The 27,186-nt window shown below is 38.3% G+C and overlaps 1 long non-coding RNA gene across 5 annotated transcripts in view; it reads left to right on the top strand.

Annotated features, from left to right (window-relative positions):
* Positions 1-24,666: 24,666 nt before the first annotated feature.
* LOC306665452 overlaps positions 24,667-27,186 on the top strand; it is a 61,505-nt gene continuing 58,985 nt past the window's right edge. The window contains exon 1 of one of the 5 annotated variants that reach the window (XR_013765023.1): positions 24,667-24,947. This is a non-coding gene — a long non-coding RNA (uncharacterized lncRNA). The remainder of the gene's footprint in view (positions 24,948-27,186) is intronic. The other 4 variants (XR_013765024.1, XR_013765025.1, XR_013765021.1 and 1 more) reach the window with 4 other exon arrangements.

The raw sequence follows: 27,186 nt of genomic DNA, 5'->3' as shown, positions 1-27,186 counted from the left end.
AAGAGAGACCAAAAGAACAATATAAAGGGCGAGTGGGAAAAAGGAGTGGTTCTTTGAAAGGGTAAACAAAATTGATCAACATTTACATTACTAATCAAGAGAAAGAGAAGACCCAAATAAATACATTCAGAGATGCAACATATACTATTGATCACTTGGGATCACCAGGACGTAAAGGTCCCTAGGGAATAAAAACTATACCAACGAATTTGAAAACCTAGAAAAATAGACCAATTTCTGGACACATATGACTATTAAAGTAAGATGTTATTAAAAAACTCAATTATATCAATAACGATGAGATTAAAGCAGTAAGGAAAATCTCTCAAAGAAGAAAATGTCAGGTTCATAAGGAATCATTGCTAAACTGTACCAGACTTTTAAAGAATTAGCACCAACATTCCTCAAATTATTCCATAAAAAAGAAAGGGAAAGAACCCTTTCAAAACCTGATAAGGAAGAAGGAGAAAGAGAAGGAGGAGAGGAGGAAGAAGATGAGGAAGAAGGAGGAAAAGAAGAGAGGCAGAGAGGGAAGGGGAGGAGAAACTATAGACTAATATCTCTGATGAACATGGATGCAAAGATCCTTAACAAAATACCTGAAAATAAAATTCAGCAGCACATTTAAAGATCTTATCGTGATCAAGTTAGTTTCATTCCAGAATACATGCAAATCAATACACATAATACAGCTCATAATTATAATCAAGGATAAAAATCACATGATCATCTTAATAGATTCAGAAAACATCTTGGATAAAATTCAACCTCCTTGCATGATAAAAGTCATAAATAAATTAAGTTTAGAAGGATCATATCTTAACATAATAAATGCTCAATAAGCCAAAACAATAACCAACATCATACTGAGTGGGGGGAAAGTGAAAGCATTTCTTCTAAAAGCAAGAATAACTCAAAGTTGTTCATTCTTAATGTGTTTATTCATAAAATGTTACAACTTTTTACCTGAGCATTAGCCACAGAAAAGAAATAAAGAATATACAAATAGGAAAGAAAGAAATCAAATAATCTATGTTTACTGATGATATGATTCTATACTGAGAAAATGCCAAAGATAGCACCAAAAGATATTAGAATTGACAAACAAATTCAGCAAAGTAGCAGGATACAAAATCAACATACAAAAATCAGTAGCTTTTCTATGCATTAGTAATGAACTCACTGGGGAAGTAATCAGAAAAGCAACCCTATCTACAATAACCTAAAACAACAAAAAATACCAAAATACTTAGGAATAACCTTAATCAAGGAAGTGAAAGACCTCTACAATGAAAATTGCAAAACATTGAAGAAAGAAATTGAAGAAGACACTAGAAAATAAAAGACTCCTTGTATTCTTGACTTGGGAGAATTAAAATTATTAAAAAGACCATACTACCCAAATCTATCTGCAAGTTCAATGCAGTCCCCATGAAAACACCAATGGCATTTATCACAGAAGTAGAAATATATCCCTAAAATTCCTATGAAAACCTAAAACACCCTGAAATAGCCAAATACTAAGCAAAAAGAGCAATATTGGAGACATAATGATGCCTGACTTCAAAACATACTGCAGCACGATAGTAACCAAAACAGCATGGCATTGGCATAAAAACAGGCATGTTGATCAATGGAACAGAATCAAAGACCCATAAAAAAGCCCATGCAACTACAGTCGACTGATTCTTGACACAGGAGCCAAAAACATCCACTGGAGAAAAGACAGCCTCTTCAACAAATGGTACTGGACACACTGGATATTCACATATAGAAGATTGACACTAGATTCCTATCTCTCACCCTGCACAAAAATCTAATCAGAATGGACCAAAGATCTTAATGTAAGACTGAAACTTTGAACCACTGGGAAACGCTCCAATATATTGGTACAGGCAATGATTTCCTGAATAGGATTCCAGTAGCTCAGGAAACGAAAGCAAGAATTGACAGTGAGATTGCATGAAATAAAAAGCTTCTGCTCAGCAAATAAAACAATCCTTAGAGTGAAGAGACAATCTACAATATGGGAGAAAATCATTGTCAGCTACTTATCCACTAGAGGATCAATATCCAGAATGTATAAAAAATTTGAAAAACTCAACATCAAAAGAGCAATTCAATGAAAAATGTGCAAATGATCTGAACAGACACTTCTCAAAATAAGAAGTACAAGTGGCCAATAAGTATATGAAATAAATATCACCCAGTATATTTAGTAATCAGGGAAATGCAAATCAAAACTACAATAAGATTCTATCAGAATGAGTACTATCCAAAGGACAAAAGATAACAAATGCTGATGAGGATATGGAGAAAAAGCAATCTATATACACTGTTAGTGGGAATATAAATTAGTATCGCCACTACAGAAAAAAGTATGGAGGTTCCTAAAAAAAAATAAAAAATAGAATTAGTATATGATCCAACTGTTGTACTCCTGGGTATATATCCAAAGGAAATGAAGTTAGCACAAAAAAGGAAGAGAAAGAGAGATAACTGAATACCCATGTTTATTTCAGCACTGTTCACAATAGCTAAGATTTAAAATAAGGCTGGTTGCCTGTCAACAGGTGAATGAATAAAGAAAATATGCTATATATCCACGATGGAGTATTAGTAAGCCATGAAAAAGAATAAAATCTTATCATTTGCTCAAAAATGGATGGAACCAGAGGACATCATGTTAAGTGAAATAAGCCAAACACAGAAAGACAAGTTTCATGTGTTCTCTCATATGTGGAAACGAAGAAAGAGAGAAAAAGGGAAGAAATGACCTGAAAGTAGAAGAGGGACTTTAAGGAAAGAGGAAGGGACCTGCAGTAGGAGAGAGGAAAAGAAGGGAAAGGGGACGTGATATGTTATATGAACATATGTAAATATTGTGGTTGAACCAATTTTATACAATTAATATGTGTTAATAATTATAAAAATGAGTTTTCTGATCTCCTACAGGAACTACACAAGATTGGGGAGACATAAAAGTGAATAAGATAGTTTCTACCTTTAAGGAGATCACAGTCTTCTTTAGGAAGTAGATGTGAACACAAGATCAATGTTAAGAACCTTAAGAGTGGATGTAGGACATAAAAATTCTTGTGCACACCTAACCAACCTGTCTGATAATTATTTATTTACATGTCTTCTCATCTCTGCCACAGTCTAACCTCTTGAAGATCAACCCACTTCTGTTTCATCTTTATGTACACACACACACACACACACACCTCAGAATCCAGCTGAGGACTCTGAGCAAGCACCTAATAAGTCTATACTGTTCTTTGAAAGAAAGTTTTTTTTTTTTTTTAAGAGTATTAGAAGCAAAAAAAATTATGTTGCCTGGAATACTTTCCCCAACATTTTCTCCCTGATTTCCATTAAAATTCCAAAACTCAACTTTTATTATTCATAGGCAGTTCTGCTCAACTTATTCTTGAGTTCTTTGTGGACTGCAGTTCAGCACGCTCACATTGGCCTAGTGGGTGGCTTTGTGATTTGTTTCTTTCACACGCTCAAAATACGTCTGCTTTCTTCTACTCTTCGACCACTGTTATGTCTGAGAGCACTATCTGTGTTCCTTGGGTTACAGGGACTATTGAGAAGGTAAAAGTACTAAAGCAAGAAACAGTAACTTGTTCACTCCTGAAGCCTGGAAATACTTGAAAATTGAGTCCATTCCATGTTCAAAATTGTGTAGAATCGTGTATTTTTATTCAATATTTTAGAAATAAGATCAATAATCATAAAAAGATAAATCATGAGATGAAATTTTGCCCCAAGGAAAAAGATAACATTAATGATTATATTTAACTTTAAATTTTATTTCAACATTTTAACTATATGTACATAGTGCATTATGATGTTTTTTATTTCATATATGACAACACAAGACCAAGTGCAGAGATGATGTAAAACTATTTCTGACATGAAAGTAATTACCTTTTTGCACACTGGACAGGTCATGATTTTGAGTCACTTTCTTCTTAAATCAAAGAAATTGAGTTATCATGACTAATTCTTAATCTACTTTGAATCTAAAGATAGCAAACATTCAAATTAAAAAACTGAAAAACAAACTAATTACTTAAATGCTTTATCTGTGTGACATTTAACAGCCAGATGTCTAGCTAAATTTCTTGTTTTTAATATGATTAATGGAGATTTTAGTTGACTTCTAAATTTAATTAAGAACCAATTTGATCCAAACATTTACTCTGGAATGTACATTATAGATTTTGAATGCCTCTATTGATCAAATTAACCAGAACAATACAACTGCAGTTTACACTGTGTTAGGTTCCCCTCAACTCCTAATAGTGTGTGAGACCCTGCCTGTGAGCTGCAGTGAAGGTGAGCACCCTAGCAGACTGCCTTACTGTGAGGTTTGAGGATATGTGCATGTATGTGTTTACATCTCCCCACAATTCTTCCCAGATTATTTGTTCTTTTAGATAACCTCTTCTTCGTTTTCTACTCACTAATACAAATAAATGCTGTTGGACCAATCAGGCGCAATCAGGTGCTACAATAGAGCTTTTTATAAATCCTTTACATATGTTCACTATGGTTACCTAAAAATCACCTAGCAAATAATCTAGATTAAATAGCTTAAATATGTCCTGTGTGTTCCTGATAAAAATAAATTCTCTTTTTACTTGAGGATAACATTTTCAATTGGAATATGCCCAACTTTAAAGTCTTAGTAAACATCCTCAAAGTTTCCAATGATTTGATGACTCATTTTTCTGAAGCCCCAGTTACATATGATTAATGAGATTTTATTACAAATTTAACTTTTTGTTTATCTCTCAGAGCTTCTGGAATACTTCAGAAGCATCTACCACTCTTCAGTTTTCTAATAAAATGATGTACAATGACTCATTAATTTTAGATTTCAAGTTGTGCTCTTTTACATGGGGAGTAAAATTCTAAATGTGCCATTTCCTTTTGTAAAAATGTCATGTTACTACTGAAATTCTATGATGAAACGTGCATACATGTATTTTCATTAAGACTTCTGTTCTCATTATAGTCTTAGGACATTTGAGTACAGTGACTGTCCCACATCAAAACTCAAAGTAAATGCTCTAAAAACTAATATGCTTGTCAGGACAAATGATAGGCTAATTTACATCTGTTTGGTCTTCAGAAAATTAAGATATATGGTGTTCGTCCACCACATAGAATTCTGCTTCTTCCTTCAAGTTTATTACCACAAAAGCCCTCTGATGGGCTTTTCTAATAATGGTCACTAGATAATATGAAATTTGGGGGTTCTACTCAACATTCAGAAACCTACAAAGCTAGTATCATTCTCTTTAAGTTAAATGCTTTGTATACCTGATTGAAAGCATGCACCATAAATATTGATCTTGGAAAACTGAACACAAGTTATTCTCCCAAAGCCTGTGGTCAGAGCTATCTCACTGCGGAGGACCATGGTCTCAAACATGGGCCCTCCAGTCTCAAGTCTCCTGCTAGGGCTTCTACCTGCCATTTGGTATCCTTCATCTTTGGCCCCAGTGCACATTGCTTTCATTTGAAGCTGGTGCCACTTGGTTGTTTGATTTTTGTCATTTTTGGATAATAAATGCCCACAACATATTTCAATTATTTAATTTCACAAATTGAATTTTGATTACAGCAAAGTTGATCATATCAAATATATTATCATTAGAGCAAAACTTGGTTCAACATCTTTGTTAAATTAAATTATATTATCTAAACACATGAAGCAATCAAATTTCTGAGCTGGTCATCTCTGTAGGCCATGACCTGCTGTTACTTGCCAGTCAAAGTCTGTTTTTATGTAACTGCTCTTACTGTCACATTTTCACTATACCACAAATGTTGGTGAACGCCCAGGAGTTTCCTATATTTCTTATCCATCTGCTACATTGTTCCACAATAAAATATTCCTTAAAAAAAAAGAAAGAAAAGAAAAGAAAGTCTGCTATCCCAGGACCTTACAAACCAAAATTAATCAGGATTCAGGATTTAGATGATAGCTCAAACCCTAACCCTAAAATAGCCAGTTCACTTTGTTTTTAATAAATTGTGAATGAAAGCATCTTGGCCCCAGGAATAAACTGGGTTTGGAGTTTGTTCCACCTGTCCAAAGATATTAGAGATCAGCTGTCCATGTTCCTTTGACCTATGGCAAGTCTTCCTTGGTTAATGCCATATCTTCCTTATTTTGCATTGCTTGGGGAAAGTCAGTGACTGACATTGGAACAGCTTAATGTCATTCTAAATTGAAGCAATTAAACCATGAGGTAGAGGATTGGACGCAGGAACCCTAGGGATGGATAGTTTTTCCTCATTCTTGAAATTGACTTCTCCTATAAGAACTCATAACAATTAGTCCCTTAAAAAAACAGCCCATATTTCACTTCATGTGGCCATAGTAAACTCCTCAAGGTTAAGCCTCAGGGAGAAAAAAGGAAGAGTGAAATAGTAAACACAAATCTTTTTTGAGGAATTGTAGGAAACCAGAAAGACCGGTACTGTTAGGAACAGCAGCTATACTACATGTATATTCATGTCATCACTTTGGGGCAATATTCCCCGAGTGCTGGGCTGGGAAAGCATAAACACAAGATTGTGATGGAGGGCCAGGCTGGGAGCACAAACTGGACAATATTAAATGAATATAAATGCGTAAGTAGCCTTAGAACATGCCTTAGGGCATGCTAAATGTGCCTTCAGCAGTTACATATGCTGTAGAGCATGCCCAGAACCTTCTAGGCACTCGACACCAGCTAACTTTCCTGTAAGAACAAGAGTGTGGCCTAATGCTCAGGAAGGGAGGCCAGCAAAAGCCGAGGGAGAGGCCAGAGCCCATGTGACTTGGCATCAGTTTCTTGGAGTCCAAATGATGTTCCAAATCCTCTCTCAGGACATTCACTCTCAGACTCAGACAGATTTGACTGATTCCACCAAATCTCACCTGAACTCAAGAACAGGTATATCTTGCATCTCCATCCTCCAACTGGCTGCTGGTGATGGGGTATGCAAATATCTGCTGGTATAGCTGAAACTCCTGGAGCAAAAATAGAGACTTTATGTCCCTACAACAAAGGAGCTTACAGGCCTTTCAACAGTACTGCCCATGTACCAATTTACCCAGGATCTCCGTGTCAGGAAGGACCTCCAGAGCTGGAGAATGCATAGTTGAAGAATGGAAGCACCACACAAAACCCTCTAATTAAGTTTTGAGTCAAGAAGAGATCTTAAAAAGAACCCCCAGCTGGTGGGAACGGGCCCTACCAGCAGTCTCTGACTCTCTCCTGACCGCTGGGTTTCTGTAGGGTTCTGCCACTTTGATTACTGTTGTCACCACTAATTCTGGGACCTGGCAGTCTCTCTAAATCTTTGGCCTATGTGTAACCAAACCCTTCCTTTTATTCATCTTTCTTAGCAAAGTAGAGACATGTAGAATTTTCAAAATTAATGTGATTCAATACTAAACAAAAATGAAAAGGCAGTAATTACAGGCAACAGACAGCACACGAAGTTACATTTGCAGGGTTCAAGTTCTTGAGCACAGTCAAAGTCCTCCTCCCACCACCATCCTACCTGTTACTTGTGCAAAGTTTCCTAGCTGCTATTTATTTTCCTCATCTTCCCAAGTGTGATAAGTATTCCAACAATGGACTGAAATAGATTTTTAAATAAAGGGATGACTTACTTAAACCAGGGTGGTCATGAAAGAACTCTGTGTAGGGAAAATGAGGTAAAAACCAAAGGACAAGCAGCACCCAGCCACAAGAAGTTGGGGAAAGAATGTTCCTGGAAGAGGGAGCAACTCGTAGCTAGGCAGGCAAGGATCTATTGTCCTGGAGGAACTGAAACAAGTTGTGTGAAGCCAGAGCATATTGAGGAAGAGAGATGGCATGAGATTAATTTGAAAAGGTCAAAGGTCAAATCATGTATATGGTAGTGAGGAGTTTGGATTTTATTGTAAGCACGAGAAACCACTGAAGACTTTGAACAGAGGAGTGACATGATTTATCTTTTGAGATCCTTCTTGATGCAAAATGCAATAGATGGAAAAGGGAAAAACAGAAGAAAGACCACTTAATAGATTATTGCAGTTATCTGGGTAAAGGGTGCTCCTGTCTTAGAATGCTTTTTCTCAAACTATGGGTCACAATACATTGGGGTTAATGCAGTCATTTTAGACCTCTTGATCAGTATTATTAATGAAATAGAATAAAGTACAAGAGAAAATATGATGTAATTGCACCATTTCTCAACGTTTTTTCAGTTTCTTATGCATGTGCAAGTATATCATTGTGCTGTGAAGTGAATTTGTTACTCGGCACAGTGTTTAAAAAAATTGCTGGCTTAGACTAAAGTGGTGAAAGTGGAGGCAGAAAGAAGAGGAGATTCAACACAGGGATTTCTTCGAATACAGAGGAATGAAAGAGTCACCTGAGAAAATATACAAATGGGAGACAGAGTTCTGTGATATATTTTGTTTCATTTTCACTATTATATTCTTATATTTACACCCTACCTATTCTTCAAAACATTTTCACAATAGCTTAGGCTTGGTACAAATACAAGATAGTACATAGGAAAATGAAATATAACATAGGAAAATGAAACATAACCAATCATTTTTTTAATCAGGTTCATTTAAAAAGCATTGGGACATACTCTAATGGCCACCAGTAGGTCATCTCTCACTTCTCAGTTGGACATTCCTTTTCTGGATCACTGATTTATCTCTAGTGGAATATAAACAAATTCAGGATATTTGAAGCCAAGGAGGAAATACTTAATATTAAGGCTCTTCAGTCTTCATTCCTTCTGAGGACTGTTCCTTGGACTTCTGAAGTTCAGTTCTAACGTTGCTGATTGTTTTCATAATGCAATTTGGCCTGCACAATTTAACACATAAAGTTATTATCATAGGTTTTCAAGATGGCGGCCTAGAGGGTGGCTGCATTACGTGTTGCTCCAGAACTCAGGATTCAAGAGAGGAGATATTGAGACGCTTGGGACCAACTCAAAGTAGCCGGGTGACTCTCACCCCCTGGGGGGGCATCCCGGATGGGACGGGGGTCCCGGAACGCAGGAAACTTTGTGAAGTAGAACTGCCGGCGAGACGCCCCTCCCCCCGCTGGAGCGCCATAGAGGAGGCCGGTCGGCACAGCGCTGGGACTCGGAACAGCCACTGGGGCTCCGGCGGCTGCCCGGGGGAGGAGAGGCGGGGAGAACTGTGTGGACTCAGGACACCAGGGCCTGCCCTGAGGAGGAGGAGAGGAGCGTGGCCACTTGGATTCAGAGAGACTGCGCCAGAGCTGCAGGCGGTTGCCAGAGGAGAAGCCGCGCGGCGAGCTGTTTGGAATCAGAACAACGCTTCTGAACCCCGGGGCCTGCCCTGAGAACGAGGAGGAAGAGGAGCAGCCGCTTGGATTCGGGCGACTATACGGGAACTACAGGTGGTTGCCAGAGAAGGGGCTGCGTGGCGAGCTGTTTGGACCCTGACCACTACTGAACCCCGGGGCCTGCCCGGAGGAGTAGGAGAAGGAGGAGAAGGAGCGCGGCGGGTCCTTTGGACTCGCAGTGACTGCATTAGCGCTCCAGGCGGCTGCTCAGAGGAGAAGGCGAGTGGTGAGTTGTTTGGTCGTAAAGTGACAGCTCCTGAACACAGGGGGGCTGCCTGGAGGAGAAGCGTGGTGGGACGCTTGGTCTTGAAGGACCACACCAGAGCTCCGGGCGGTGGCCCAGAGGACCCGTGCAGCGGGTCACGTGGATTCAGAGCCACTCAGAGGGACTGCTCCTGAACACCCGGGGGGTTATCTGGAGAAGGAGGAGGAACGGGCAGGGTCACTTCGACTCGGAGTGATTGATTGCCCCGGGCTACGGGTGGTTGGTGGGAGGAGGAGGCACGAAGTGAGTTTCTTGGACTCCTAGTGACCGCACCGGCATACTGGGCAGCTATCTGGAGGAAGAGGCCTGTGGCGGGTCTCTGGGACTCAGAGCGATTGTTCGGGGCCACAGGTGGCTGCTCAGAGGAGGGGCCACGCAGCCAGGCGATTAGGTGCAGAACAGGGTCCCAGGATCTAGGAGGCTTCTGGGTGGAAGAGCCACACAGAGACAGGCTTAGGGCGGAGCGAAGGTTCCAGGCCTATGGGCAAATTCTCTGAGGAGGGGCAGCCTAAGGAGATTCATCTGCGAAGGGTGAGGCTCCCAGGCCCAGGAGGTAGGGCCGGGCCCCTGGAAACTTTGCAGAGGAAGGCAGCCCAGCCCAGGCAGTAGATGTAAATTGAGGGGAACCTCTAGGAGGAAACTGACCAGCGAGACCTCCCCACCGGGTGAGTCTTCCCTGCTGGGTGAGGTTTCCCACAAGGACGGTAAAACCAGAGGCTCAGGCCCAAACAGGCCTTGCCTCAGCCCACAGCCTAGGTCCCCTTTGGATGACCATTGGTCAACAAGTGGAGGCACCTCTGCCCACTAGCAGGGAATATACCCCACCTGAAGGCCACTACTCCTAGAGAGGCAGCTTCCTTGTGGAGCACCGCATTATCAACCTCCTCCAAGACTTCAGCCTACTGAAGGCTAAGAGGGGATATATATAGAAATCTTCAGGGTCATTGTAAATCAACAGAGGAAATCTGCAATATCTCAGCGGTCCACTGATATCTGAACAACATGAGAAAACAAGGAAAGAAAATGCTGCAAACAAATCTAGATGTTACATCAATAAAACCCAATAACAGCATGGCAGAAGAAATGACAGAAAAGGAGTTCAGAATGTACATAATTAAAATGATCAGAGAAGCAAACGAGGAGATGAAAGAGCAAATGCAAGCATTGAATGATGAGATGAAAGAGCAAATGCAAGCATTGATTGATCGCACCAATCGACAGTTAAAAGAGCAAATACAGGAAGCAAAAGATCATTTCAATAAAGAGTTAGAGATATTGAAAAAAAACCAAACAGAAATCCTTGACATGAAGGAAACAATAAACCAAATTAAGAACTCCATAGAAAGCATATCCAATAGGATAGAACACCTGGAAGACAGAACCTCAGACATTGAAGACAAAATATTTAACCTTGAAAACAAAGCTGAACAAACAGAGAAGATGGTAAGAAATCATGAACAGAATCTACAAGAACTATGGGATATCATGAAAAGGCCAAATTTAAGAATTATTGGGATTGAGGAAGGCCTAGAGAAACAAGCCAAAGGAATGAACAACCTATTCAATGAAATAATATCAGAAAATTTCCCAAATCTGAAGAATGAAATGGAAAATCAAGTTCAAGAGGCTTACAGGACTCCAAATACACAAAATTACAACAGACCCACACCAAGGCACATTATAATGAAAATACCTAACATACAAAATAAAGACAGAATTTTAAAGGCTGTGAGAGAAAAGAACCAAATTACATTCAGGGGGAAACCAATACGCATATCAGCAGATTTTTCAATCCAGACCCTAAAAGCTAGAAGGGCCTGGAACAACATTTTTCAAGCCCTGAAAGAAAATGGATGCCAACCAAGAATCTTATACCCAGCAAAACTTACCTTCAAATTTGACGATGAAATAAAATCCTTCCATGATAAACAAAAGCTAAAAGAATTTACAAAAAGAAAGCCAGCATTACAGAACATTCTCAACAAAATATTCCATGAGGAAGAGATGAAAAACAAAGAAGCAAATCAGCAAAGGGAGGAATTATCCTAAAGGAATTGTCAAATAAAGGAGGAAACAAGTTGTGTCAAACAAATAAATAAACAAAATTTTAAAAATGAACCAAATGACCGGGAAACCAAATCATTTCTCTATAATAACCCTGAACGTTAATGGCCTGAATTCATCAATCAAAAGACATAGACTGGCAGACTGGATTAAAAAGAAAGATCCAACAATATGTGGCCTGCAAGAGACTCACCTCATAGAAAAAGATACCCATAGATTAAAGGTGAAAGGATGGGGAAAAACATACCATGCACATGGACTCAGCAAAAAAGCTGGAGTATCCATCCTCATTTCCGATAATGTGGACTTCAAGCCAAAGTTAGTCAGAAGGGATAAAGAAGGTTATTTCATACTGCTTAAGGGAAGCATAAATCAGCAAGATATAACAATCATAAACATCTATGCCCCAAACAGTGGCTCATCTATGTATGTCAAACAAATCCTTCTCAATTTCAGAAACCAAATAGACCACAACACAATAATACTAGGTGATTTTAACACGCCGCTCTCACCACTGGACAGATCTTCCAGACAAAAATTGAGCAAAGAAACCATAGATCTCAACAACACAATCAATAATTTAGACTTAACGGACATTTATAGAATATTCCATCCAACCAAGAGTGAATACACTTTCTTCTCAGCAGCACATGGATCCTTCTCTAAAATAGACCATATATTATGCCACAAAGCTAATGTTAGCAAATACAAGAAGATAGAGACACTAGCATGTATTCTATCAGATCATAATGGATTGAAGTTAGAAATAAATGAAAGAGTAAAACACAGAAACTATTCCAACATCTGGAGGTTAAACAATATGCTATTATATGATGAATGGATAACAGAAGATATTAAGAAGGAAATTAAAAAATTCTTAGAGGTAAATGAGAACAAAGAAACATCATATCAAAACCTCTGGGACACTATGAAAGCAGTACTTAGAGGGAAATTTATTTCATGGAGCGCATTTAATAAAAGAAGTAAAACTCAACAAATAAACAACCTAACACTACAGCTCAAAGCCTTAGAAAAAGAAGAACAGAACAGCACCAAAAGTAGTAGAAGACAGGAAATTGTTAAACTCAGAGCTGAAATCAATGAAATTGAAACAAAAGAAACAATACAAAAAATTGACAAAATAAATAGTTGGTTCTTCGAAAAAATAAACAAAATTGATAAACCTTTAGCCACACTAACAAAGAGAAGACGAGAGAAAACCCAAATCACTAAAATTCGGAATGAACAAGGAAATATCACTACAGACAGGATGGAAATACAAAACATAATTAGAAGCTATTTTGAAAATCTATACTCCAACAAAATAGAAAATTTCGAAGACATCAACAGGTTTCTAGAGACATATGAATTGCCTAAACTGAATGAGGAGGACATAAACAATTTAAATAGACCAATTTCAAGTACTGAAATAGAAGAAGTCATCAAAAGCCTACCAACAAAGAAAAGTCCGGGACCAGATGGGTTCTCAGCCGAGTTCTACAAAACCTTTAAGGAAGAGCTCATTCCAATACTTCTCAAAGTATTCCATAAAATAGAAGAGGAGGGAACCCTCCCAAACTCATTCTATGAAGCCAATATCACACTGATACCTAAACCAGACAGAGACTCATCAAGGAAAGAAAATTTCAGACCAATATCCTTAATGAACATCGACGCAAAAATTCTCAACAAAATTTTAGCAAATCGCATACAAAAACATATTAAAAAGATAGTGCACCATGATCAAGTGGGTTTCATCCCAGGGATGCAAGGTTGGTTCAACATCAGGAAATCAATAAACGTAATTCACCATATTAATAGACTTAAAGTCAAGAATCACATGATTATTTCAATAGACGCAGAAAAAGCATTTGATAAAATTCAGCACCCCTTCATGCTCAAAACACTAGAACAAATAGGGATAGTGGGAACATTCCTTAATATTGTAAAGGCCATTTATGCTAAGCCCATGGCTAATATCATTCTAAATGGTGAAAAGCTGAAAGCATTCCCCCTAAAAACTGGAACAAGGCAGGGATGCCCTCTTTCACCACTTCTATTCAACATCGTTCTTGAGACTCTGGCCAGAGCAATTAGACAAACCAAAGAAATTAAAGGGATACGAATTGGAAAAGAAGAACTCAAACTATCCCTGTTCGCTGATGACATGATTATATATTTAGAGGAACCTGGAAATTCCACCAGAAAACTCTTAGAACTCATAAGTGATTTCAGTAAAGTAGCAGGTTACAAGATCAATGCCCATAAATCCAACGCATTTTTATACATAAGTGATGAATCTTCAGAAAGAGAAATTAGGAAAACTACCCCATTCACAATAGCCTCGAAAAAAATAAAATACTTGGGAATCAATCTCACAAAAGAGGTGAAAGACCTCTACAATGAGAACTATACAACACTAAAGAAAGAAATTAAAGAACACCTTAGAAGATGGAAAGATCTTCCATGTTCTTGGATAGGAAGAATTAATATTGTCAAAATGGCCATACTACCTAAAGTGCTATACAAATTCAATGCAATTCCAATTAAAATCCCAATGACGTACCTTACAGAAATAGAGCAGGCAATTATGAAATTCATCTGGAAGAATAAGAAACCCAGAATAGCTAAAGCAATCCTTAGCAGGAAGAGTGAAACAGGGGGTATTGCAATACCAGATCTTCAACTCTACTACAAAGCAATAGTAACAAAAACGGCATGGTATTGGTACCAAAATAGACAGGTAGATCAATGGTACAGAATAGAGGACACGGACACAAACCCAAATAAATACAATTTTCTCATACTAGACAAAGGGGCCAAAAATATGCAATGGAGAAAAGATAGCCTCTTCAACAAATGGTGCTGGGAGAATTGGAAATCCATATGCAACAGAATGAAACTAAACCCATATCTCTCACCATGCACGAAACTAAACTCAAAATGGATTAAGGACCTCGGAATCAGACCAGAGACCCTGCAGATTATAGAAGAAAAAGTAGGTCCAAATCTTCATCTTGTTGGTCTAGGACCAGACTTCCTTAACAGGACTCCCATAGCACAAGAAATAAAAGCTAGAATCAACCACTGGGATAGATTCAAACTAAAAAGCTTTCTCTCAGCAAAGGAAACTATCAGCAATGCGAAGAAAGAGCCTACAGAGTGGGAGAATATCTTTGCCAATCATACTTCAGATAGAGCACTAATCTCCAGAATCTATAAAGAACTCAAAAAACTCTACTCCAAGAATTCAAACAGTCCAGTCAACAACGGGCTAAGGAAATGAATAGACACTTCACAGAAGAAGATCTACAAGCAATCAACAAACATATGGAAAAATGTTCAACATCTCTAGTAATAAGAGAAATGCAAATCAAAACCACCCTAAGGTTCCATCTCACCCCAATTAGAATGGCGATTATCAAGAATACGAGCAACAACAGGTGTTGGCGAGGATGTGGGGAGAAAGGTACACTCATACACTGCTGGTGGGGCTGCAAATTAGTGCAGCCGCTATGGAAAGCAGTGTGGAGATTCCTTAGAAAACTTGGAATGGAACCACCATTTGACCCAGCTATCCCACTCCTTGGCCTATACCCAAAGGACTTAAAATCTGCATACTACAGAAATACAGCCACATCAATGTTCATAGCTGCTCAATTCACAATAGCCAGACTGTGGAACCAACCTAGATGCCCTTCAATTGATGAGTGGATAAAGAAACTGTGGTATATATATACTATGGAATATTACTCAGCCATAAAGAATGATAAAATTATGACATTTGCAGGCAAATGGATGAAATTGGAGAATATCATGCTAAGTGAGATAAGCCAATCTCAAAAAGCCAAAGGACGAATGATATCGCTAATAAGTGGAGGTTGACACATAATGGGGGGGAGGGAAGGGTTAGAGTTAGGGTTAGGGAGGGGGGCAAGTATAGAGGAAGGAACTACTGTATAGAGGGTAAAGAGGGGTGGGAGGGGTGGGGGGAAGGGAAAAAAATAACAGAACGAATCAAGCAACATTGCTCTATGTAAATTTATGATTACACAAATGGTATGCCTTTACGCCATGTACAAACAGAGAAACAACATGTATCCCATTTGTTTACAATAAAAAAAAAAAAAAAAAAAAAAAAAAAAGTTATTATCATACATGTTTAAAATTTGCATCATTGCCATGGTGAGTAATAAAATTGATTAGTGCACTGGAATAAATTATGTCTTATTTTGTCTAATATAGGATAGAACTGCCTCTCCTGAAGAAGGTAATCTTAATGAGTCTTTTTATCTATATATACTTGAGCACATTGGATTTAACCTGATGAGAAAATAAATTTATAATAAATTATCATTGAAAATCAGAAACTTGCCTTGGAAAGAAAGGGTACATGTCATGGGCAATTCACAGAAGAAGAAATCCTTTAATTATAAAGCATGCCCTTACCTGAGGAACTTCATACTATGCTGACAAGAGGCTACATCTAATAAGAAGCCTTTTCATTTTATACACACACAAACACACACCCACAATCTATGAACATGTTAAGACCCATATGTTCAAACAACCCATTTACAAATTGCTAGATGGGTTCAGCATCACCTTCCTACTCTCTCAGTCACTTGAAGAAAACCAAGTTCGCTATTTCATCACCTTTTGCTTCCTGGGGTCCTTTGCATTAGTTCTAACAACATCCCTCTCCCTTCTCCTATCAGATACCAGTCTTGCTTTGGGATAGGTGTCAACCAAAGATGGCAGCTGTATTTTAAAGATCTTCATAATCGAAAGAATGAGTCTCTAATGGTAGAAGATTAAATTCCAGGGGGAACTACTTGAGTGACTAGTTAAGATGCCTGCCCTATTACTTCTCAATCCAGACCACCCAGGTAACTTGCATAAGATTTAAAAGTCCATACATCTCGATAGAGCCACCCAGAGAGTCACTCTTGACCTGAGTAGTGGTACTGCTGACTCTACTGCACAGCCATTCGTCTGCCAGAAGAACCACAGAATGCGGCAAGTTAGGAGTTGAAGACAGGGCGGCATCATAATTTTCAATCTGTTTCTTCATTCTCAAACCTCACAATGTTGGACCTTTCTTCAGAATTTCAGTTTGTTCTTTATTATTTATTGAGGAAGTCTGGTACATATAAAAGCTTCCTTTTAGCATAGATAAGACTAACTGGCTAACAGTTCTCAGGGCAAGTAGGATTAATTATCAGGAAGCTGTTGATAGTTCCTTACTGACCTGTAAAAACCTAGTAAGGATGAGGTCAGCTAAAATAATAAGGTCTATTTAAAGTTTGGGTCACATAAGACGTCATTAAGGATCACATTATTTCAGCAAAGAAAATATTGCAGAGAGCTCTCCTATTAAAAGAAAATAGCTTTTCTGCTGGAAAGCTTCCAAACCACACCATTGCAAAACCCAAACACTTCAAACCATCAGATGCTAATGTTTAACTGTCTGTTTCTTGTTGTACTGAAAAAAAACCTTTTCCCCTTGGTAATTGATTTTTGTTGAAATCCAGGTGTCATTTGATTTTGAATCCAAATTATGTTCCTTGTACTGGGGAAGATACTTTCATTGCCCAGGGGTTTACTTTTTACACCCTGTATGATGTATAGTATATTCTACAATGTTCCTTGTGATTAGGAAAAGTAGTAATCAGCATTTTACTAGAGTTGGGGAAGACAGTAAAGGGCAGGGCTGGCCCAAGGCATGATTGTGAAATGCCTGAAAATTGTAAAGCCGAATCTCCTTGTTGTTTAACTCTTTTTTTGCCCTAATTTTTTATTCAGCTGCTTAGAGCTGTGTGACCCCTCTCAACTTCAGTTTCCTTCTGCAGCAGGTTGTCTGAGAAAGTGCACATTACATATGCGCATATGACCTGTTGCAAGCAGTTATCAAAAAAGTTTGTAAGTCATCATCATCAACCTCATTAATAATCCCTAAGCCTCAGGAGTAAGGACTACTTAATAGTGATGTATAATGAATTTTTTCTAAGAACATTTGCTCTTAATTCTGAATCCAAAGGAAAGTGCTTCTAATTCTGATATTCTAGGCCCCCGTAGGACATAGAGAAGAGATGTGGTGTGGATTGGGGGAATGACAGCTGCCTATTCATTGAACAGGCTTGGCTGAAAAAAAAAAAATATGATACTGTGAGTGAAGCATGGGGGCCAAGCAATGCGTGGGCCCTGATCCACTTACACTGGAGCTGGAGAGCCCACATCCTGGCTCAGTTCCCTAGCCACTCCTCTGGCAACCCTTAGGTCTGCATTCTTCTGCCTTCCTCCTGCCACCAACCATTCCCTGAAAGGTCTAGTTTATTTTACATGCTATAGTGGCAAAGGAAGATGCAAGATTTGTGGGATCTATTTGTGGAATCTGAGGTCTAAACAATTATTGGAACCCTCTTTAATAAATACAAAATAATAGATACAAGTGTGGGTGTTTAATAGAGTAATAAAGAAATCACCACAAAATATACACGTAAAAAAGTGGTAAATACCATAAACATTGCAAAATGCTGAAAAAGAGTCTACTTGTTTATTAACTTCTTGATGAATCTTATGGTATTTTTTCTTTTTTTTTGGCGCATGCTCTTTGATTGCCCCCCCGCCCCCACCAAGTATTTCCTAGTAGGAGAGCATTTCTGAGTTGCATGGTGTCAGTAAAACCAAAACCACTTATTACATCTTTTCATTAAGATGACTTGAAGAATTTTCCACAAATGAGCTTCTGGCTCTGAATATATCAAACCTTTTTTCCTCCTCTACACCTACATACTTCTACTATAGAAGTGTGTACTACTATAGAGAATGTACTCATATTGCATTACAACCTTTGGTCCTGGCTCTTCATTCTGTAACCCCAAATAAGTGGGCAAATGACTTCTGCACAAAGGCAGGTAGCAATAACTGTCATTATACCACATCAACACATCCCATTCAGCCCAAGGAAAGGCATTCCTGATTCAATTTCCTCTTAGCCAAAGATTCAAAGAAGGTTCACAGACAGTCTGTGACTATCCAAAAGGAAGGGGCATGGAAAAGAATTTGATATGGAAGAGACTATAGTCTTGATTGCACATAACAGCCAAATGTTACAAAGCATATGCCCAAGCAAGTGAGAGTCTCAGATTTCAACTTCTTTATTTTCACAAACCTACCTCTGCACAAAGGAGCCATCCACAGAATTAGAAGATGGGGGCAGGGTCCTGCCCTACCCAACTCACCAAAAGAGTTCTTTTATACACAAGTACTTTATAGTATAAAGACTTATAATACAAATATTATCAACTTTATCACTGAAGTCCATTGTGTTAAAGCATGAGGCAATCTCAGAGGCAGAAACCATGCTCCCTGATTCTGGCTCTTTAGGGAAGAACCAGAACTGTCCTCTTCCCAAACTTAGTATTATGGTTTGTATAAGTGCCCCCAAAAGGTCCCTGTGTTAAAGCCTTGTCCCTAGCCCATGGCACTGTTGGGAGGTAGTGGAACATTCGTTGAATGAAGTTAGGTCCCTGGGAATATGCTCTTTAAGGGAACATTAAGAACCAGAGCCTTCTCTTTTTTCATTTCCTGGTCTCCATGAAGTAAAGAGTTTCCTCTGCCACTTGCTCCCTCTAAAATGTCCTGTCTCACCACAGGTCCAAAAGAAATGGGGTCAATTGACCATGGACTGAAATCTCCAAACTGAGCTCCAATTCATCTTTCCTTCTTATAAGTTTGATTACCTCAGGTATTTTTCACAGTGACAAAAAGCTAATGAGAATACGATGAAGAACCTAGTCCTTTTCTGTCCCTTCCTTCAGTCCTATACAAAGCAAGGTGAAGGGGCAATTTTGATTCTATGAAGAAATTTTGTGGGCTGGAAGATGTAGATTCATGATAAAGTGCTTTCCTAGAATGCACAAGGCCCTGGTTTTATACCCAACAACACCAAAAAAATAAAGAAAAAATTTTGTTATATAGTTCAATAACTTTGTCTAAATGAATTCAAACTGTCACTATATGTATGAGCTTGGTTGGACAAATTGGTCTTTCTAAGCCTTGGTGTTCTCCTCTATAAAATGGCAATAACGCTTTCTTTTCAGAATTGTGGAACGGATTAAATGGATAGTGTATGGAAGTTACTGAGCACCGAGTAGATGACTAAGATAGTGTAGCTAATATCATCGTGTACGCTTCAAGTGATAATAATAAGGGATGAACAGGGCAGGAAATGGTGGAATGCCAGGAACACCAAACACGTCATGGAAAGTCAACTCCATCAATGTTAAAAGGGAAGCTTTCAGTTTCAGCTTTTCCACCTTTGCCCCAGAGGCCCAGGAGCAATACAGGGAAAGTAGCCATAGCAACCCGACAGTCACAATACCCTGTGAACAGGATCTGTCAATAAAAATGAGGCTTTCACGGGACAGCAAGAATTGCTACCTAGCTCTGGTTTTCCTCCTGATATAAACCCTGAGTCTGGAATTGAATGAGATTTGGGAAGTGTCCTAGCTTCAGGTGGCTTGATATTTGAATGAGAACAGCAGGCTGCATCTGGTAATGGCTGCAAGGGACTAGTACTGAGCATCTGGCAGGTTAGTAGGGCTCTGTACTAAAGCGATCTGTCCTCAGAGGCCTCCGCACACTGCTGCCCGTGCATGGCACAGACTCTGAGTAACCTGAGCCATCAGACAACTTAAAGCATCAGAGCACTGCCGTCAGTGCTTGGCTCTAAAACCAGAACATGCTAGGCTCCAAATCTCAATTCTAGCACTTACCATCTGTTATGGTTTAGATGTGAGGTGTTCACCCCAAAAGTTCCTGTTAATGCAGGAGTATTTGGCAGTGAAATGATTGGATTGTGAGAGCCACAACCTAAGCAGTCCTTTCTAGTTTGAATGAACAGACTTGGACAGACTTGGGTGGTAACTGCAGGCAGATGGGGCATGGCTGCAGGAGGTGGGTCAATGGTGTCAGCCTTTAGAAGGGTGTATTTTCACTATGGCACCTCTCTCTCTTTCTCCCCCACCCCCCCCCGCCTTCTCTCCTCTCTCTCTCTCTCTCTCTCTCTCTCTCATTCCTGACTGCCATGCAGGGAGCAGCTTCCCTTCACAACATCCTTTACCCATGATGTACTTCAGACCCAGAGCAATGGAGTTGGCCTTCTATGAACTGAAACCTCCGGAACCATGAGCCCAAAATAAACTTTTGCTCCTCTGAATTGTTCTTATTGGATATTTTGGTCACAGTGACACAAATGTGACTGAAAAACCACCTTTTCAATCTTGGGCAAACTATTGCAATTCTCCATTTCAGTTCCCTCATTCTAAAACAAGGATTATAAAGTATTGACATTGTAAGGTTGTAGTGAGGATTTAAAGTGTATTAAATGAGATGATATTTCTAAAGGATGGTGTCTGGCACATTTATAGCACTCAATAATTGCTATCTCTAATTTAAATTGAAAATCTAGTGGACAGGTAATATGAACTTGGCAAAATAAAGAAATTAAGTAAAGAAATAGATTTTAGATGTTCTAATTGTATTTGTTTATTGTGACTGCTGTAACAAATTATCACAAACTAAACAACAATTTGAAGCTAGGTTGAAAGCAACAGCAATTTATTTTCTCACAGTTTTAGAGACCATAAGTCAAAAATCAGTGTCAAGGACCAAAATCATAGTGTTGGCAGGGACATATTCCCCCGGGAGCAGCCAGGGGAGAATCCATTTCTTGCTTCTTCAGCTTCTGGTGGTTGACAGATGACATTTTTTCATTGTAATCTCTGTAGTCATATCACCTTCTCCTCTTCTGCCTGTATCAAGCTCCCTTGTCTTCCCTCTCATAAAGATACTTAATTATGGCTCTAAAGGTCCACCCCAATAATTGAGGATATTCTCCCCATCCAAGACCATCAACTTAATCATATCTATAAGCCCCTTTTTCCAAATGAGCTAGCATCTAAAGATTCTAGGAATTAGGCCTGGTATCTTCAGAGACAATTAATTCAGTCTAGTAGTTAATATGCTGTGTATATACACTATACTTGTCAATATACCATACTGAAGACATAGGTGAAGATGAAATTACAAGATGAGAAGACAGACTACACAACCCTGAAAACCACGAACATACAGCAGGGAAGCAAAGGAAGGGGAACCATCCTGGGGAAACGAGGAGAAAGGAACAGCTAGCAGAAAAGGTAAAACAGAGAGCAAGGGTCAGCTGAAGACTCCTAAAACATAGTTTCACAAAGGGCAACATGCTCAAAGCATTTCAGAGAATCAAGGGGAGGGTGTTGAAGGAATTACTGGGTATGACTAGTGGGAAGGATATCAGTAAATTTAGCCAAAGTGAATTTACTATTATGGGAAAAAGAAAGACAAATTGTGGTAGATTAAGGATGAATTCACCTCTCTGATGCACTTTGTGTGTAGGAAAAGAAAAATGATGCAAACACACATCTTGACAAGCTATTGCTCCTCCTCCTCACTCTCATTTCTATTTTCTTTGGATTTCCAACAATAGAAGCTCATCAAGGGCCCTGAACTTGCCGAGGTGGACATGACGCATGATTACGAGAGGAAGGCACTGCCTCCTTCCTGTATGTTTGCTCTCCAGCTCCTGAAAGAGGTCAATGGAAAAGGTTTATTTATCCTTACTCAGATCATTCTCTCTCAAAGCTATTAATGACTAGTCTAGTAGTGACATTCTTGGTCATTATATTCTTTCTATATTTTTAGAAAGACTTTAAATTTGGAAATGTATAGTTTACATTTTTTAACACATAAATGTTAGAAAAATATAATTAAAATGTATGTTGAATAACATATAGTTATTTCAGAATCATTGTGGATCACAGCCATGTACTAAACATTATATTAGGGATAATATAAGATTAAGATAATATTAAAACAGAAAAAGATAATATTAGCAGCTAATATTTTAGTGTATTCCATATAAGGGTACTGATTTTAAAGTTTTTTTAATTTATCAATATATTTCAAAAATTTGGTTAAAGAGGATATACTAATATGATACTAGTACTATTGACCAAACTTTATGGAAGTAGGAACTAAAGTGCAAAGATAAAGAAAAATCACCCAGTTAGAAAGAATGAAGCAAAAATTAATTCAGTGGCCAGTCTTGGGGCCTGTTCTCTGAACCACTATGATATAACTTTTTTTAACATCTGCAAGAAAGTTTCTCTAACATACTTTTTAAAGGCAGAAACATACAAATGAGCACTATTATTTCCAAGTGACTTAACAAAAACCCAGCATTTGCTTTCAAGAAAACCTCATAATACTATAAAACCTTATTCTTTATTCATAACATACTTACTGAGTACCTATTAATGTAATATGTATTTTTCCAGAAACTCAACTTTCAAAAATAAACAAAATGCTCAAAAACTCCTGCCTTTAACTCCAAGTGAGCTGGTCCGAACTTTAAATTTTATGCAATCATCAACACTACCACCACACTCCCAGAACCAACTATCCACTATGTATAAGAGAACAAAACTGAATCATTTGAAGGAGAATTGCATTGTTTGGTAGAGAGTACTACTAGCAACTGTTGAAATCAACCTTCCGTGGGAAATTTTATTACACTGAACCATGGGTAAGATATTAAAGATAAAGCAAATGGAAATTCATACATGGAGAAATTCCTCTTGCAGCTCACTGACCTTTCATGCACCTTAATTAATAATTTTGGTTCAGAGAGGCACTATCCTCATAATGAACAACTTGTTAGACATCTCTGTGTCTGTTTCTTTAGGATGGTGTTGCCTGACATCCAAGATAACTTTCAGTCTAATTTTCTATGACCCTAAGTAACAAATATTAGGAGTTAGGAGGAAGCTGTTCTACTTCAACATGTTTTACTTCCTATCCATCAACAAGTAGGAATCTAGAAGTTTGAACACTTTAAGTACTCAGAAAAAGATATACAGCCCTCTGTAACAGTGCAAATGGAGGCCCAGACATCTGCAGTCTTCTCCCTTCCACAATCCATGATATTTACTTCCCATTAGAATTTATCATTGAAATTCATTTATATGTCATTCCAAAAGAAAACAGAATTCTTTGCACGGATGACAAGACCAAATTTAACTGAATGCTCTGTATTTTTATGTTATAAATATGATAACCCTAGTGATAGTCTCTCAATCCTTTACTAGAAAAGACCACCATGTCCAGGAAGACTTCCCTGACCACCCAGTATATTTTATTTTGATTTTTGCAGATTTTCTAAGGTTTAATTTGAGTATTTGTGGAGGAAAGAAGCTTTATAAATCAGTGTCAAGAATTATTTGCCTTCCCATAGCAATGGGCATTTGTACTGGACCAAAAGCTTTACCACATAACTAAGGTCAGTCCAGAAAACTCTTTTGCCAGAAAGCTCATTTTCAGAGGTAGAGCGACATTTGACCTTGCTGGGATGATCAGCAGGATCCACCCGGCAAGTGAGTGCTACATGGACATCATAGCATCTGCACAGGCTCTTCCTTACCCTGTGGGTACCTGACCTTGGCTGGGTCCTCCCAGCCAGTTTAAAGAAAATGGGCATTTACATCAACTTTCACACCACCAACCTGATTTCTTTCTCTCTGCCCAAGGTCAGAGACCTTAGGTACATGGGATGGTGTTATTTGCCAAGGTGAGGCCTGTGGCTGCTGCTGGTGGTCAGAGTCTGAGATGGGTAGGAGAGAACCTCCCTCCAGTAGATGGGCAGTTAGGCCAAGGAACTATGCCAGCACATCAGCACATGGTTTTGAAAGCCCTCACTCTGCCTCTCCTGCTTCCTTAACATCTTTTACTTCTCCAGGTTTCTCAGAAGGAAATTCCCTTCTGCATTTGTGACTGGGTTTAAAGTTCAGCTTTAGAGTGAACCAGTCATTTAGAAACTAGTTGATGGTTCAGGGAAAATTTGGGTCACATGATGGTAATGGCAAACGGCAGCCCCATCCTAAATTCAAGCCTGTGATAGGCCCCTCCTTAGTGCAGCCAGAGCTCTAGGGGGAGCTCAGTTACTCTCAGCTCTACCCTTTGTGACCTTAGAAGTAAGAGACAAGCCTGGAGTGACCACTCACTCATTTTCTTTAAATTAGGTATGATTGTAAGTGCAGTGAAACTGTGATTTCAACAGGAACTAGAATACAATGTGCCCTGTAACCAAGAGGACTCCATGGTTTCCAGCAGTCTGTGAGGTAAGCTCCCTTAGCACTTTCCTTAGTGGGAACGTGGAATTAGGAAGAGAAGGGAATATTCTTACAAATTCCAAAAATGTCATCAGTTTGGCAATTGGGAGAGTGTCCAGTGTCTGGGAGAGCTTCATCTGCTCTGGCCAGGATGCCCACCTTGTCTGTTTTAAATTGCAGGCACTCCTCCCTCAACGCTCCCTGTCTCTCTCCTGGGTTAATTTTGCGCAAAGCATCTATTGTCATCTAACATGTGATACATTTTATTTTATTTTTTGCTTTTTTGTTCTCTGCTCTGTACCACTCCTTCCAGGATTAAAGTTCCACAAACTTATACATATTTATTGTCTTTGTTCCTGCTGTATCTCCAGTATCTACAATACTGCCTGGCACAGCGTAGTTAGATAAATATTTGTGAATGAAATTGTTAAATTAATTACCTATTTGATGTCAACAATGATACTGGCATTAAGATAAATATCATGGGTTGATTGAATAATAACTAACCTTACAAATAGTTTATCAAAAATGTAATTATTTGTACCTGACAATATACTAAACAGTTTATATGGATTAACCCACTTAATGCTCACAAAAAGTCAACAAGGCAGGAACTGTTATTCTCAGCTGAGAAAGCTGAAATTGAGGTAAAAATAGATAATTTGTCCAAGGTCACATAGGGTAGTGTGATGATTCAAATCCAGCAACCTGATTCAGGTAGAGAGTCTTTTTATTAAGAAGATGCTTTTACTAGGGATGCTAAAAACATGAAAAAGGTATTAAATGTTTCTACAAACTATTGAAGGTTTTTGAAAGAGTAAAATACCATTTCAATTAACTAATTATTAATTTACTAGCAACTAAAAATACCAATTTAAATTTTACTAGCAATTAATTCTGGACAGGACCTGATTTAAATTTCCAATTCCTCCTCCCTAAGGAACAGACCATGTTTTTTACCACCGACATCAAGGGATTCCCCTCTGTGCTTGCCCATTCAGAAAGCCCTTCTTCACTCTTCCTGTTGTGCTGGCTATTCCTGCTCTGTGCTGGGTTCCTTTTCTTGTATCAGGATGCTTACTATCACTTTCACATTAATCTCAATCTCCATTAAAACAGTGATTCCATGTTTCTGTGAAGCACTCCTTATTTGGTTTGAGATCTAGCAAGCTTGATCACCACTATCAGAATCCCTGTAACAGCCTGTGGGAAGCAGTAACCAAGAGCTATTCCCGGCGAATCATCCTTGCCTGCCATTTCTTAGACAGTGTTTTTGCTGATCTCTCAAGTATCTAACCCAAACAGGAAACTATAGCCAGCAGGAAATATTGAACCAACAGACTGTTTTGTGTAGTCCAGGGGTGGGGAAAAATGTTTTAGAGAAAAATATAACAATTGACTATCAGGGAGCACTAACATTGAACCTCAACTAAATAAAATGTTATTTTTAAAATTTTTTATTCTTTTTACTAATAGACTTCTATTAGAAAGAATTGTACTCAATTATTATTATATTTTAAAATTTTCAATAAAAACTGGGAATGTGTTTTCTCTTTTGGTATATGAGTACTTACGTTTAATCCTCTTGGATCACTAAGCCTAAAACATTTGCTATCTGACATTTTACAAAATAATAATAATAATAATAAGTTTGCTGATCCTTAATCTTATCTAATCTTTAATGTTGATGATGCCCAAAAAATGTCAGTAGGTAATTATTTTTTAAAAAGGAGAAACTACAACTTTCATCAACTTTAACATTATTTACATGTAATTTAAGTAAGTTATTGTGTGATATCCTTTTTAAATTTTAGATTTATTTGCTGCCATACACAGAGTTTTGATACTTGTTTTCATTTTCAAAGATGCTTACATTTTTTTAGCCTAAACTCTATTGGCACAATTGACTAATTGTTATTAAAACCTCCCTTTTTGCAGCTTATTTATGGTGGGTGCCAAATTATATGCAGTGCAGTATACGAAGATAAGATCATCAAAATATGCCTCAATAAACACACCATCTAGGGAAGCTCTTTATTTTAGGGTCAACTCTTCCTTATCTGAACCAACAGAGAAATGAATGTTTTTCAAAATTTCCAATTGACTAACATCCAGCTTCAAAGAAAAGATGTTTTTTAAACAAAAGAAATCGATCAAGAAAATGTGTGTGGATATCCATTCATACACCAAAGGAATCTCTTCAGCTGACCCCCAAGAAAAGTGCAGAGCACCCTGAATGGAACTGTAA

Source organism: Sciurus vulgaris, assembly GCF_902686455.1.
Source record: "Sciurus vulgaris genome assembly, chromosome: 7".
NCBI lineage: Eukaryota > Metazoa > Chordata > Mammalia > Rodentia > Sciuridae > Sciurus > Sciurus vulgaris.
Note: the sequence above shows the minus strand (reverse complement) of the source record. Positions and strands in the feature narration are given on the sequence as shown.